The sequence below is a fragment of the Drosophila ananassae genome, unplaced genomic scaffold (genome assembly GCF_017639315.1).
Source record: "Drosophila ananassae strain 14024-0371.13 unplaced genomic scaffold, ASM1763931v2 tig00000138, whole genome shotgun sequence".
In the NCBI taxonomy this organism is placed as follows: Eukaryota; Metazoa; Arthropoda; class Insecta; order Diptera; family Drosophilidae; genus Drosophila; species Drosophila ananassae.
The window spans coordinates 13,344-30,085 of NW_025319129.1; the positions used below are offsets into that span (position 1 = coordinate 13,344).

General features: G+C 46.3%; 1 long non-coding RNA gene across 1 annotated transcript; it reads right to left on the minus strand.

Annotated features, from left to right (window-relative positions):
* Positions 1-4,789: 4,789 nt before the first annotated feature.
* Positions 4,790-7,382, minus strand: LOC123258311. Its single transcript, XR_006508019.1, has 3 exons — positions 7,324-7,382; positions 7,052-7,262; positions 4,790-4,815 (listed from the first exon to the last, which is right to left on the minus strand). It is a non-coding gene; the product is annotated as an uncharacterized LOC123258311 (long non-coding RNA).
* Between the last annotated feature and the right edge of the window lie 9,360 nt (positions 7,383-16,742).

Below are 16,742 nucleotides of genomic sequence, written 5' to 3' on the forward strand. Positions count from 1 at the left end.
TCTGACTGCCAGTCTCAGGACATCATACTCACCTGTGCCTTCTCTCCTCTGGCTACAAAATGGGATATTTCTGGAACAGGCCACCCACAGTTCGCTCGGCCATCCACTACCAAACTTGACGATGTTCCATGTCCTAGAGCGTCGGCAACCTGAAACGAGAAAAGAAGATACAAAAATCTTACAAGGGGTTCTACATCAAAGTGCTATAGGAACTCATCTTATTATGGTATATCTCCTCCTTCAAAGCTCCTGTCCAATGATGACCTTCCTCCTGCTTCTCTTGCTCCAAATGATCCTAACCACGAGCGCCCATTCTTGCTGGACATTGTTCCTGGAAAGAAAAGAGAAAAATAAAATTAATCCTGACGCCGCTAAAACCAAACAAAATTTAGCCTACTTACCTTTTCTTTGACCCTTCACGAACGTGCAAAACCTGGAGGAATAAAGGGCAAATTGAAATAAGACCCTGGATCATGGGAAAACACATATATATATTTACCTGGAAATTGCCATCCCACGCTGCCGACACCGAGGAACTGAAATTAATACGCTCCAAATATCCCCCCTGAAGGGAATTGATGCCTGAGAAGCTATTGCACTTCCAAAAGATGGCACCTGCTCCAGGATCATCTGCTTACCTGTCTGCTCAATGTCGTCCCAAATTGCTGTCTTTTAATCTTGTCTTGAAGTCCTCATTGTTTACATGTTTTCAATGTTTACATAATCATCCGTCTTCTTCTTAATACTGCATTCCATGTTTTTGATCCAAAAATTTCCTATTACGACGCTGACTGCCGACTTACCAACTATCTGTGATACTCACCTGTGATAACCCTTATCCACTTGACGACCTCCACTGGATTCACCTGCAAACGTACCTGATTAGCTTAAGAAAAAACACCGACAATTGGAAGACTAATAAGAAGAAGAAACCATAAAAAAACTTACCCTCAAAGACGACACGACCCGATGCACCAGAAAGACGACGCCCTTGAACACGCCAACCGGCAAAATCCCCTGTCCCACAATGCCGTCCCTCAATGTGTTGTCCTAAATGTCTCCCTGAAATGCAAAAACTCACAAACTCTTAAATTTTCTTCCTATATTTACCCATTTCTGCGATGAGTGCTGCCAACCTGCCTGGCCTGGTGGTCGGAGTTGCCACCTGGGGCAAAGCACCAGAAACGAGAGCTGCCAACTGGTCCCGCCTGGCATATGGAGTTGCCACCTAGCGCCAAGACGACCATGGGACGAATGCGACCCGACGACCCCAGAAACAACAACAGGAGAAAGTGCTCTCTCCAGGAGCCCGCCAATTTCATGGAAAGTCTCCCGGAACAAAAGTTGCCCTCTGGGTAATACTCCGGGAGACTTTTCTCTTCCCAGCATTCTCACAACCATTTGGGCCCTGGAGCAGCGAGGACTGGTCTTAAACCAGCCCGCCAAATCTTTGAAATTTGAATTTGAATTTGTTTAAAGTGTAAAACGCCAAGTAAAAGTTATTTGTAAAATTCATACAATTCCTTTAAAAGAAAACAAATAAAAAAAAAAACACATTTAAAAAAAAAAAACAAGTTGAAGTGACTTATTAATTAAAAGGAGACTTAAAAAGGAGATATGGAGGACAAAAGGACAGAAATACAAAAGGAGATGGACAATTTCAACCTGGACAACATCGAGCCATTTACTTCGTTGGACTCCTTTGAGATGGCCATGATCTGCAGGCCTTATGGTGGTGAGTCCACTGAGAAAATTGAACTTTCTTCCCCCTATTCGGGGCGTCACCCAGGATCCTCATTGCAATCATCAGATGATTCCTGCGTGATGGTGTGTGACGCCAATTTAGGGACTCCCCCCGCTGAACCCTCTTCAAAAGCGAAGAGCCCGCCAAAAATAAATACAAATAAAATATCCCATACACACACACACACACAGCCAGATCCACTTTCCCTCTATGACCCCTCTTCCAAGGCGAAGAGCCCGCCAAATGCAATAGATAAGAGTAATAAGACAACAGTTCCAATAAGCACACACCCCCATACACTCACACAAACACAGCCACACACACATACTGCACCACTTTCTTCTCCCTTGCCTATGGGGACTGAAATTGGCGCAAAGCAATGCACCCAAGCACACTCACAGACACACACACACTATACCCCACTTTCCTCTTCCCTGACTACGGGTCCTGAAATTGGCGCGAACATTGAAATACAAGCAACCAAGACCTTAGCTTCCGCCTTGCCCAAAAAAACAACAAGCCCTACAGCTGATCGTGAGCCACCTGTTGGTTCAAACACAGCCATAAACAAAAACAATAAACGGCTGTTGTCTTCCTCTCCAACTACGCTAACCAACGACATCAAGAGGATCAACCGGGAGTATGAACATGTTGCGCCCAAGTTGGACCAGCTGGCCCATCCAAAAAACAACACAACAAAAAACAACAAATCGCCTATTAAAATTTTATCTGATGAGTTGTTGAGAAACTTTTTCTCACAACTTAAAGATAGCGATGCAAACCCCCCTCCCCCCAATGCCCCCAAAACCACATACAGCCAGATTTTGCAGCAGGAGCCCGAATATTCATCCCCCACCAGACCCGCCAAACTCGCCACAATGAAACAATCAAGTAAACCAGCCCCTAAAAAACCAACTCCGCTTAGAGCCAGCGAGTCCAGCTCGGCAGACATGGGCCCCGTGGTTTTTAATGTTAAAGCTACGGTCCACACCACGCCCAATCATAATCCTCAGGGTCCTGCACTGATGGATGTTTCCTCCCCCTTCCATTACAAGCCAGAAAAGACTCCTGTCTTCAAGAGTCTTTATGCCCAACGGCTCTACATGGAACGGGTGGAAGCAAGAGCTGAGGCCAATAGGGTAAAGGGAAACGGGGCCAGGGAAGGGGCCCAAATGGATTGCTGCTGGAAACAGCAGCAATAAAAACAACAAAATTAAAACTCCTACAGCGATGGCCCCTCCCATTGTCCCCCTTCGTAAGCCCCCGGTCCCGCTAATGTCCTTGTCCTTGCCCTTCCGTCCGCCTACGAATGCCCTTGCATTGGCCCAATGCCACCGTTGCCAAAAACATGGGCACAAAAAGGGCTCATGCAGACGAGCCTTAGTCTGCATGAAGTGTGCAGGGCAGCACCCCACCACAGCCTGCAAAAGGCCCAGACATGTACCCCCTCGATGCTGCAACTGTGGGGGTCGGCACATAAGTGCCTAGGGTCTTCCAGGAGGTGAAGAGAAGAGCGGCCCAGGATACCCTCCGCCCGGTTGCTCCGCCTGAGCGTCAGCGGAGTCACCGCCCACTAAAGAAGGACGTGGGTCCCTTCCAGAACCGAAACGAGCCGAGCAACAACAACTACTGGACTATCCTTCAAAATGACGAAATGACTCCTACCCCCCACCATCCAATTAAACAACGGCCCAACAAGGACCCGCGCCACCACTCGACAAGGCAACTGCAAAAATCCCCCCATCACAGGTCAAGGATGACCCAAACAAATCCGGACCGAAGGCTAAACCAGCAACGGCAACATCCAACGGAACAGCGCAGCAACTACAACCCATTTAGGCAACAGAGGCGACCAAATCCGGCAGAGGCGCATCTGGCTCGCTTTCAGGAGAGGCTCCAACTGGAGCAAGAGGGAAAGGAGCGCTCCCAACGGCTTCGAGGGCAGGGATGGCCAACTCCTCAGAAGAGTTTGATCCAAAAACGGACTGGCGCAGCTCTCAAAAACTCGCGCCAATCCAGTGTAAAATCCCAGCTGCACTGGCACAAGCTGCTGGAGAAACTGGCATTCACCCACGAGGCTGCCCAGTCCAAGCTGCTGGAAAAAGTGGCTTCTATCGAGAAAAAAATAAATAAATTGTCAACACTGTTTATTAAAATTACAAATATGTTTGACATAACAGAGGCCTCACCGGACAATGACTTTCTAGCCAACTTATCCTGCTCTATCCAGACAATCGAAATGGCTTCGATTTTAAATAACAGCCTAGACGCCAATGACTGTCCCTATGCCTAAAGCTCCCAAGAGCTTAAAGATTGTCTCCTGGAACGCTGGGGGCATCCATAACAAAATTGACGAGCTCTCAGCGTTCTTAAGGGGACGTGATGTTGACGTCCTGCTCGTCAGCGAAATTAGGACATGGACCATTGATATCCCTGGATACAAGGCTTACACTGCCCTAAATCCGGTGTCGCAGCGCAGAGGGGGTGCTGCGACAATAACTCCCGTGGGGAAACTCTCGTAGCTGCAACAGAGGGAAATTGTTAGCGGAAGCAGTCCAAGCAAAAAACAGATATAACATACTTGCTACAGGAGAGGCCACTTGTTATCCCTTTAACAAAAAGGCAAATCCCTCGGCAATAGATTTTGCCGTGTATTCGGGTTTCCTCCCTACCCACATCTCCATCTCATCGGTATCCGAATTATCCTCTGACCATGTCCCACTCATCATCAATGCGGCACTGGGCAAAACTCCTTTAATCAGTCCAGATGTCGAACAGGCTGCGCCAAGACCTCCTCCCCTCCCACGAGGATCTCACAGAATCAAAGCATTCAGGGACCATCTGGAAAAATACATTCTTTTAAATACTGAAATAAACAGAAGAAGACTGCGTTGGCATCTTACTTAAAAACATTGAGAGCGCTGCTTTACACGCCACTCCCACCGCAAACAACGCCTCCCGATATTCGACCAAACATCCTTCTCGTCACACGACTAAGCTTGATAAACCAGCCAGCATCCTTCTTCAGCTATTGCAAGCATGTTTCTTCAAAATGAAAGAGGATCCCTCACCTGAAAATAAAGCAAAGTTTTTCAGAGTAAGAAACAAGTTTAAAAAAGCAATTAAAAGACTAAAACAAGCCCAGGTAAACCGCATGCTCCTCAATCTTGACCCTGAAGATAGATACAACATGGCCAAGATTTGGAAAATTACCAGGCACATCAAAAGTCAACCCCAATCTGACCATCCTCTCAAGATCCCAGTACAGTCCAGGTCCTCTGGACACTCGCCAGCTTCCTCCGACCACATATGGACCCGTTCCTCTAAAGAAAAGGCGGACGCCTTCGTCAAACACCTGGAGGATAGGTTCTCCCCCAAAATGACCACTCTGGAACAGGAAAGAATTCCTATAATAAATGATCTTAATGATTTCTATGCACACTCACCTTCTCCCCCCTCGGCACCGATTTTCTTCAGGCTGGAGGAGCTCCAAACACAGATTGCTGCTTTGGCGACCGCGAAGAGCCCTGGGGAAGACCAAATCCAAAACGCCCTTATCAAATTACTACCAAAGAAGGCAGTCCTCTACCTATTGCATATTTACAACTCTGTTCTAAGACTCGGCCATTTCCCCCATCAATGGAAACTAGCTGTCATCACCATGATCCATAAGACGGGGAAGCCAACTCATTGCCCGGACTCCTACAGGCCCATAAGTCTCCTCTCCGGCTTTGGAAAGCTGTTTGAGCGCCTCCTTCTCTCTAAGCTTTTCAAGTGTAAGAACTTTGCGGAAGCCATACCAGAACACCAGTTTGGCTTTCCAGAACACTGTTCGGAACAGCAAGTGTTGAGGGTCACGCAACACATCCTGAGAGCATTTGAAGAAAAGGAACACTGCTCGGCCAACTTTTTGGACTTCTCGCAGGCTTTCGATAGGGTTTGGCATGAGGGACTTTTACAAAAACTTTCCAAGATTGTTCCTAAACAACTACACAAAGTCCTCACCAGCTACCTCCAAAACAGGACTTTCAAGGTGAAAGGAACTGGTGGAATCAGATCCAGGCTTGGTTCCATCAGTGCTGGAGTGCCCCAAGGGAGCATCCTCGGCCCAATCCTATACTCCATCTACACCTCTGACATGCCACTCCCAGATGCAGTTCCCATTATCTCCAGGAACTGTACTCTTACCCCGACCAAGCTCCTTCTAGCCAAATATGCAGACGATACAGCGGTACTTATGTCACACAAACAGCCAAAGGAACACGCAAAGCATCTGCAAGCATACCTCAACGTCATCTCCGAATGGGCAAACAAATGGCGCATGACCTTCAATGTTAAAAAATGCGCCCACGTCTCCTTCTTTTCTGGACAAAATATGACCCAAACCAACCAGACGAAACTCCTCCTCAATGGAAAGATCATACCTCAGGCTAACAAATACAAATACCTTGGGGTCACATTGGATAGGAAAATAAATATGAGCCTTCACATTTCCCTCCTTTGCATAAGGCTGAGGGCTAGGGCAAAGAGTCTTGAGTGGCTAATTGGTCCGCACAGCCCCCTACCCAAACCCACCAAGGCTACGCTGATTAAGCAGCTTATTATCCCCATCTGGCAACATGCCATCCCGGTCTGATTGACGGGACGATCACTGGAAGCGGGTAGGCACACCACTAATAAGGTCCTAGCCAGCACCTTCAACATTAAAACACTTGAGGAGATTTATGGAGCACAAAGTGCTAGACTCTCTAACGCCCTATTAATGCATATAAATCCGGCAGCGCAACACCCTGGCCTTAACCCAGTTACCCCCGTCAGCACAAAAAAACAAAGACCCAGACTATCCAAACAAGTCCTGGATCATTACAATGACAATGGCAACGGAAAAAACAAGCGAATCCCACCGAAATCCTGCACTATCCCGACTCTCCTTAGGCTTGAGATAAAGAAGGAGAACGAAGGCTCCAACAGTGATGTATCCAGGACCAAATACGTACACCCAAACCATTCCAGCAAAGGGATTGACCGCCTAGGTGAGAGGGCTATAAGCTGGACTAGGAGATCTTTCATACATGGGGAAATTACCCGCGAAAGGGCTGCTAGGATGGTACGAGGCCAACCCCTATCTATCAGGCGACTTGTCCTACCAGACGAAATAATCCTATCAGGGGAAAAATACTTCCCACCACCTGTCATCGACCTGCTAAACAGCGAAGGATCCTCCTCCGAACCCCATGACTGATCACAATTTTTCTCCCTGGGGACCTAACGCTAGCCCCTGCGGGACTGCCTCTCCAAAACACAAACCGATGCAGCTTAACCCGTGACTACTGGCTCCTCCGTAGAAACTCCTCCCATATTCCAGCATCGCCGATGATTGTATGGTGTGTGTGTGTGGGTGTGTGGGTGTGTTCCAACGCTGCCTCAAATCTCTAAAATGCATCGGCAACGATGCATTTTAATAGAGGGGGCGATCAAAATTGTCAGACACAGAAACAAGATCGCACAGCCACTGCTCCTGCTTGAGGAATATATATTACAAATTTGTCTGACTGCCAGTCTCAGGACATCATACTCACCTGTGCCTTCTCTCCTCTGGCTACAAAATGGGATATTTCTGGAACAGGCCACCCACAGTTTGCTCGGCCATCCACTACCAAACTTGACGATGTTCCATGTCCTAGAGCGTCGGCAACCTGAAACGAGAAAAGAAGATACAAACCCTTCACGAACGTGCAAAACCTGGAGGAATAAAGGGCAAATTGAAATAAGACCCTGGATCATGGGAAAACACATATATATATTTACCTGGAAATTGCCATCCCACGCTGCCGACACCGAGGAACTGAAATGATGGAAAATTGAAATTAATACGCTCCAAATATCCCCCCTGAAGGGAATTGATGCCTGAGAAGCTATTGCACTTCCAAAGGATGGCACCTGCTCCAGGATCATCTGCTTACCTGTCTGCTCAATGTCGTCCCAAATTGCTGTCTTTTAATCTTGTCTTGAAGTCCTCATTGTTTACATGTTTTCAATGTTTACATAATCATCCGTCTTCTTCTTAATACTGCATTCCATGTTTTTGATCCAAAAATTTCCTATTAACGACGCTGACTGCCGACTTACCAACTATCTGTGATACTCACCTGTGATAACCCTTATCCACTTGACGACCTCCACTGGATTCACCTGCAAACGTACCTGATTAGCTTAAGGAAAAACACCGACAATTGGAAGACTAATAACCGGCAAAATCCCCTGTCCCACAATGCCGTCCCTCAATGTGTTGTCCTAAATGTCTCCCTGAAATGCAAAAACTCACAAACTCTTAAATTTTCTTCCTATATTTACCCATTTCTGCGATGAGTGCTGCCAACCTGCCTGGCCTGGTGGTCGGAGTTGCCACCTGGGGCAAAGCACCAGAAACGAGAGCTGCCAACTGGTCCCGCCTGGCATATGGAGTTGCCACCTAGCGCCAAGACGACCATGGGACGAATGCGACCCGACGACCCCAGAAACAACACGGGAGAAAGTGCTCTCTCCAGGAGCCCGCCAATTTCATGGAAAGTCTCCCGGAACAAAAGTTGCCCTCTGGGTAATACTCCGGGAGACTTTTCTCTTCCCAGCATTCTCACAACCATTTGGGCCCTGGAGCAGCGAGGACTGGTCTTAAACCAGCCCGCCAAATCTTTGAAACTTGAATTTGAATTTGTTTAAAGTGTAAAACGCCAAGTAAAAGTTATTTGTAAAATTCATACAATTCCTTTAAAAGAAAACAAATAAAAAAAAAAAACACATTAAAAAAAAAAAAACAATTTGAAGTGACTTATTAATTAAAAGGAGACTTAAAAAGGAGATATGGAGGACACAAGGACAGAAATACAAAAGGAGATGGACAATTTCAACCTGGACAATATCGAGCCATTTACTTCGTTGGACTCCTTTGAGATGGCCATGATCTGCAGGCCTTATGGTGGTGAGTCCACTGAGAAAATTGAACTTTCTTCCCCCTATTCGGGGCGTCACCCAGGATCCTCATTGCAATCATCAGATGATTCCTGCGTGATTGTGTGTGACGCCAATTTAAGGACTCCCCCCGCTGACCCCTCTTCAAAAGCGAAGAGCCCGCCAAAAATAAATACAAATAAAATATCCCATACACACACACACACACAGCCAGATCCACTTTCCCTCTATGACCCCTCTTCCAAGGAGAAGAGCCCGCCAAAAATAAATGCAAATACACACACACACACACAGCCAGATCCACTTTCCCTCTATGACCCCTCTTCCAAGGCGAAGAGCCCGCCAAATGCAATAGATAAGAGTAATAAGACAACAGTTCCAATAAGCACACACCCCCATACACTCACACAAACACAGCCACACACACATACTGCACCACTTTCTTCTCCCTTGCCTATGGGGACTGAAATTGGCGCAAAGCAATGCACCCAAGCACACTCACAGACACACACACACTATACCCCACTTTCCTCTTCCCTGACTACGGGTCCTGAAATTGGCGCGAACATTGAAATAAAAGCAACCAAGACCATAGCTTCCGCCTTGCCCAAAAAAACAACAAGCCCTACAGCTGATCGTGAGCCACCTGTTGGTTCAAACACAGCCATAAACAAAAACAAAAAACCGCTGTTGTCTTCCTCTCCAACTACGCTAACCAACGACATCAAGAGAGCCAACTGGGAGTTTGAACATGTTGCGCCCAAGTTGGACCAGCTGGCCCATCCAAACAACAACACAACAAAAAACAAGAAAGGAAAGCTAACTTCGGGCGGAGCCGAAGTTTATATACCCTTGCAGTTGAGTCGCAGTCCGCTAGGTGGCGCCACCCATCTTATATTATTAGATATATAGCGGATCGTATATAGTTGGCCGATCCTTATGAAACTTGGAAAATCGAATTTTTTTGCCAAAAGAGGAATCCATTGAAACTCCCATCCTTCTAACTTGATAAACAATGAAGTTGTTTTCCGATCAATCAGTTATATGACAGCTATAAGATATAGACGGCCGATACTGATGAAATTTAGCAGATCATATAAGTTGGCCCAAATTAGAATGCACAGAAAGTCCCATCCTTCTAACTTGAAAAACAACGAAGTTATAGCATTTCCGATCAATCAGTTATATGGCAGCTATAGGATATAGTTGGCCGATCCTTATGAAATTCGACAAATCAGATTGTTTTTCCCAAAATAGAATCTCCACCAAATCCCATCTTTCTAACTTAAAAAACACCAAAGTTATGCCAATTCCGATCGTTCTATGACAGCTATAGGATATAGTCGGCCGATCCTAATGAAATTTTGTACATAAGATATTCTGGTCAAATATAACATGTGTAGAAACTCCCAACCCTCTAACTTAAAAAACACCAAAGTTATGGAATTTCCGATCAATCAGTTATATGGCAGCTATAGGATATAGTCGACCGATCCCGGCCGTTCCGACTTATATACTGCCTGCAAAGGAAAGAAGGGTGTGTGCAAAGTTTCAACTCGATAGCTTTAAAACTGAGAGACTAGTTTGCGTAGAAACAGACAGACGGACAGACGGACCGACGGACAGACGGACAGACGGACAGACGGACATGCTCATATCGACTCAGGAGGTGATCCTGATCAAGAATATATATACTTTATAGGGTCGGAGATGTCTCCTTCACTGCGTTGCACACTTTTGACCAAAATTATAATACCCTCTGCAAGGGTATAACAACAAATCGCCTATTAAAATTTTATCTGATGAGTTGTTGAGAAACTTTTTCTCACAACTTAAAGATAGCGATGCAAACCCCCCTCCCCCCAATGCACCCAAAACCACATACAGCCAGATTTTGCAGCAGGAGCCCGAATATTCATCCCCCACCAGACCCGCCAAACTCGCCACAATGAATCAATCAAGTAAACCAGCCCCTAAAAAACCAACTCCGCTTAGAGCCAGCGAGTCCAGCTCGGCAGACATGGGCCCCGTGGTTTTTAATGTTAAAGCTACGGTCCACACCACGCCCAATCATAATCCTCAGGGTCCTGCACTGATGGATGTTTCCTCCCCCTTCCATTACAAGCCAGAAAAGACTCCTGTCTTCAAGAGTCTTTATGCCCAACGGCTCTACATGGAACGGGTGGAAGCAAGAGCTGAGGCCAATAGGGTAAAGGGAAACGGGGCCAGGGAAGGGGCCCAAATTAATGGAAACAGCAGCAATAAAAACAACAACATTAAAACTCCTACAGCGATGGCCCCTCCCATTGTCCCCCTTCGTAAGCCCCCGGTCCCGCTAATATTCTTGTCCTTGCCCTTCCGTCCGCCTACGAATGCCCTTGCATTGGCCCAATGCCACCGTTGCCAAAAACATGGGCACAAAAAGGGCTCATGCAGACGAGCCTTCGTCTGCATGAAGTGTGCAGGGCAGCACCCCACCACAGCCTGCAAAAAGCCCAGACATGTACCCCCTCGATGCTGCAACTGTGGGGGTCGGCACATAAGTGCCTGTAAGGGTTGTAGGGTCTTCCAGGAGGTGAAGAAAAGAGCGGCCCAGGATACCCTCCGCCCGGTCACCGCTCACTTATAGAGGCATCTCTAAATTGTCAGCAATTCCAAAGATTTTTGAAAAACTTATCACTCCACATTTGCAAGACCTATGTAGTTCAATAATAACTCCGAGCCAGCATGGCTTCATGAAGCGCCGCTCCACCACTACTAACTTATTGGAGCTAACATCTTTTATCACGGATGGCTTCCGGAATGGCTTACAAAAAGACGTCATATACACTGATTTCAGTAAAGCATTTGACTCTGTTAACCATTCGCTTCTAATAAGTAAACTCAGTCTTTTGGGATTCCCAACTGATCTTCTTATGTAGATTTCGAGCTACTTATCAGGGACAACCCAACGTGTTTTCTTTAAAGATGTTACCTCGCGTTTAGTTCGCGCCACATCGGGGGTGCCCCATGGAAGCCATCTTGGACCCCTACTTTAACTCTGTTTATTAACGACTTGCCCCTTGCCTTAACTAATTCACTTGTACTTATGTACGCTGATGACGTTAAGCTATGCCTTCACTATAAATTCACTAGCGCCCAGTCTAGACTTTAATCCGATTTGGATAAACTTCAAAATTGGTGTTTAGCAAATAACCTAAAGCTTAATGGATCGAAATGTAAACTTATGTCTTTTTACCGATCTAGTCCTCACCAGGCTATGTACTTTCTCTATGGGAACGCCTTAGAACGATTGACTCAGGTTAACGATATAAGTGTCCTATTAGATTTGAAACTTAAATTTACCGACCATGTATCTACCATGGTTAATAAAGGTATGGGTGTGCTTGGTTTTATTAAAAGATGGTCAAAAGAATTTAATGACCCGTACATAACTAAAACGTTATATACATTACTAGTCCGTCCGATTCTTGAGTATGGATCGTGTGTCTGAAGTCCTCAATATGGAGTATCAAGATCACATTGAATCTGTATAAAAAAAACTTCCTTACTTTTGCGCTTAGGGGACTTAATTGGGATGCAAATCTTTACCTCCCCTCTTATCATAGTAGACTTTTACTAATCAACTTACCATCATTAACAAATCGTAGAACGATGCTGGGTGTCATGTTTCTATATAATCTTATTTATGGAAATATAGACAGCCAGCATTTACTAACACGCTTAAATTTTTTACATTCCTAGTAGAAAGACCAGAAACTTTCGTCCTCTACTCCTCAGCCATTATAGTTCGACATATGCCCAACATGATCCGTTCAGGGTATTATGTTCGGACTACAATGGTCTCTACCACATCTTGTCACTTTGCTCTACTAACAATCTTAAATCGCTTATATTAACCGCCTTATCTGTGCAACACTCTTCCTCGTAAGGAGAGGCTCCAACTGGAGCAAGAGGGAAAGGAGCGCTCCCAACGGCTTCGAGGGCAGGGATGGCCAACTCCTCAGGAGAGTTTGATCCAAAAACGGACTGGCACAAGCTGCTGGAGAAACTGGCATTCACCCACGAGGCTGCCCAGTCCAAGCTGCTGGAAAAAGTGGCTTCTATCGAGAAAAAAATAAATAAATTGTCAACACTGTTTATTAAAATTACAAATATGTTTGACATAACAGAGGCCTCACCGGACAATGACTTTCTAGCCAACTTATCCTGCTCTATCCAGACAATCGAAATGGCTTCGATTTTAAATAACAGCCTAGACGCCAATGACTGTCCCTATGCCTAAAGCTCCCAAGAGCTTAAAGATTGTCTCCTGGAACGCTGGGGGCATCCATAACAAAATTGACGAGCTCTCAGCGTTCTTAAGGGGACGTGATGTTGACGTCCTGCTCGTCAGCGAAATTAGGACATGGACCATTGATATCCCTGGATACAAGGCTTACACTGCCCTAAATCCGGTGTCGCAGCGCAGAGGGGGTGCTGCGACAATAATTCGTAGCGACCTTGCCCATTCGGTCCTTGTACCTAGAAATGAAGAAGCGGTACAAATCTGCCCTATTGCCGTACAAAATGTCATACTTGCCTCCATCTATTGCCCACCATCTGTGAAATGGCAAAACGACGATTTTCCTCGCCTCCTCAAAGGGATAGACCAACTATGTAATCCACAATCACTGAGGTTCATCATTGCGGGGGACTGGAATGCAAAAAACCAGATGTAGGGAAACGCTCGTAGCTGCAACAGAGGGAAATTGTTAGCGGAAGCAGTCCAAGCAAAAAACAGATATAACATACTTGCTACAGGAGAGGCCACTTGTTATCCCTTTAACAAAAAGGCAAATCCCTCGGCAATAGATTTTGCCGTGTATTCGGGTTTCCTCCCTACCCACATCTCCATCTCATCGGTATCCGAATTATCCTCTGACCATGTCCCACTCATCATCAATGCGGCACTGGGCAAAACTCCTTTAATCAGTCCAGATGTCGAACAGGCTGCGCCAAGACCTCCTCCCCTCCCACGAGGATCTCACAGAATCAAAGCATTCAGGGACCATCTGGAAAAATACATTCTTTTAAATACTGAAATAAACAGTGGGGAGGATATTGAAGACTGCGTTGGCATCTTACTTAAAAACATTGAGAGCGCTGCTTTACAAGCCACTCCCACCGCAAACAACGCCTCCCGATATTCGACCAAACATCCTTCTCGTCACACGACTAAGCTTGATAAACCAGCCAGCATCCTTCTTCAGCTATTGCAAGCATGTTTCTTCAAAATGAAAGAGGATCCCTCACCTGAAAATAAAGCAAAGTTTTCCAGAGTAAGAAACAAGTTTAAAAAAGCAATTAAAAGACTAAAACAAGCCCAGGTAAACCGCATGCTCCTCAATCTTGACCCTGAAGATAGATACAACATGGCCAAGATTTGGAAAATTACCAGGCACATCAAAAGTCAACCCCAATCTGACCATCCTCTCAAGATCCCAGTACAGTCCAGGTCCTCTGGACACTCGCCAGCTTCCTCCGACCACATATGGACCCGTTCCTCTAAAGAAAAGCGGACGCCTTCGTCAAACACCTGGAGGATAGGTTCTCCCCCAAAATGACCACTCTGGAACAGGAAAGAATTGCTATAATAAATGATCTTAATGATTTCTATGCACACTCACCTTCTCCCCCCTCGGCCCCGATTTTCTTCAGGCTGGAGGAGCTCCAAACACAGATTGCTGCTCTGGCGACCGCGAAGAGCCCTGGGGAAGACCAAATCCAAAACGCCCTTATCAAATTACTACCAAAGAAGGCAGTCCTCTACCTATTGCATATTTACAACTCTGTTCTAAGACTCGGCCATTTCCCCCATCAATGGAAACTAGCTGTCATCACCATGATCCATAAGACGGGGAAGCCAAATCATTGCCCGGACTCCTACAGGCCCACAGGCCCTACAGGCCCCATCTCCTCTCCGGCTTTGGAAAGCTGTTTGAGCGCCTCCTTCTCTCCAAGCTTTTCAAGTGTAAGAACTTTGCGGAAGCCATACCAGAACACCAGTTTGGCTTTCGCCCAGAACACAGTTCGGAACAGCAAGTGTTGAGGGTCACGCAACACATCCTGAGAGCATTTGAAGAAAAGGAAGGCTTCTCGCAGGCTTTCGATAGGGTTTGGCATGAGGGACTTTTACAAAAACTTTCCAAGATTGTCCCTAAACAACTACACAAAGTCCTCACCAGCTACCTCCAAAACAGGACTTTCAAGGTGAAAGGAACTGGTGGAATCAGATCCAGGCTTGGTTCCATCAGTGCTGGAGTGCCCCAAGGGAGCATCCTCGGCCCAATCCTATACTCCATCTACACCTCTGACATGCCACTCCCAGATGCAGTTCCCATTATCTCCAGGAACTGTACTCTTACCCCGACCAAGCTCCTTCTAGCCAAATATGCAGACGATACAGCGGTACTTATGTCACACAAACAGCCAAAGGAACACGCAAAGCATCTGCAAGCATACCTCAACGTCATCTCCGAATGGGCAAACAAATGGCGCATGACCTTCAATGTTAAAAAATGCGCCCACGTCTCCTTCTTTTCTGGACAAAATATGACCCAAACCAACCAGACGAAACTCCTCCTCAATGGACAGATCATACCTCAGGCTAACAAATACAAATACCTTGGGCTCACATTGGATAGGAAAATAAATATGAGCCTTCACATTTCCCTCCTTTGCATAAGGCTGAGGGCTAGGGCAAAGAGTCTTGAGTGGCTAATTGGTCCGCACAGCCCCCTACCCAAACCCACCAAGGCTACGCTGATTAAGCAGCTTATTATCCCCATCTGGCAACATGCCATCCCGGTCTGGGCATCGCTGGCCTCAGATTCGGCAGCGATGAAGGTCCAATCTGCCACAAACGCCATTATAAGACGATCACTGGAAGCGGGTAGGCACACCACTAATAAGGTCCTAGCCAGCACCTTCAACATTAAAACACTTGAGGAGATTTATGGAGCACAAAGTGCTAGACTCGCTAACGCCCTATTAATGCATATAAATCCGGCAGCGCAACACCTTGGCCTTAACCCAGTTACCCCCGTCAGCACAAAAAAACAAAGACCCAGACTATCCAAACAAGTCCTGGATCATTACAATGACAATGGCAACGGACAAAACACGCGAGTCCCACCGAAATCCTGCACTATCCCGACTCTCCTTAGGCTTGAGATAAAGAAGGAGAACGAAGGCTCCAACAGTGATGTATCCAGGACCAAATACGTACACCCAAACCTTTCCAGCAAAGGGATTGACCGCTTAGGTGAGAGGGCTATAAGCTGGACTAGGAGATCTTTCATACATGGGGAAATTACCCGCGAAAGGGCTGCTAGGATGGTACGAGGCCAACCCCTATCTATCAGGCGACTTGTCCTTCCAGACGAAATAATCCTAACAGGGGAAAAATACTTCCCACCACCTGTCATCGACCTGCTAAACAGCGAAGGATCCTCCTCCGAACCCCATGACTGATCACAATTTTTCTCCCTGGGGACCTAACGCTAGCCCCTCCGGGACTGCCTTGCTTGAGGAATATATATTACAAATTTGTCTGACTGCCAGTCTCAGGACATCATACTCACCTGTGCCTTCTCTCCTCTGGCTACAAAATGGGATATTTCTGGAACAGGCCACCCACAGTTCGCTCGGCCATCCACTACCAAACTTGACGATGTTCCATGTCCTAGAGCGTCGGCAACCTGAAACGAGAAAAGAAGATACAAAAATCTTACAAGGGGTTCTACATCAAAGTGCTATAGGAACTCATCTTATTATGGTATATCTCCTCCTTCAAAGCTCCTGTCCAATGATGACCTTCCTCCTGCTTCTCTTGCTCCAAATGATCCTAACCACGAGCGCCCATTCTTGCTGGACATTGTTCCTGGAAAGAAAAGAGAAAAATAAAATTAATCCTGACGCCGCTAAAACCAAACAAAATTTAGCCTACTTACCTTTTCTTTGACCCTTCACGAACGTGCAAAACCTG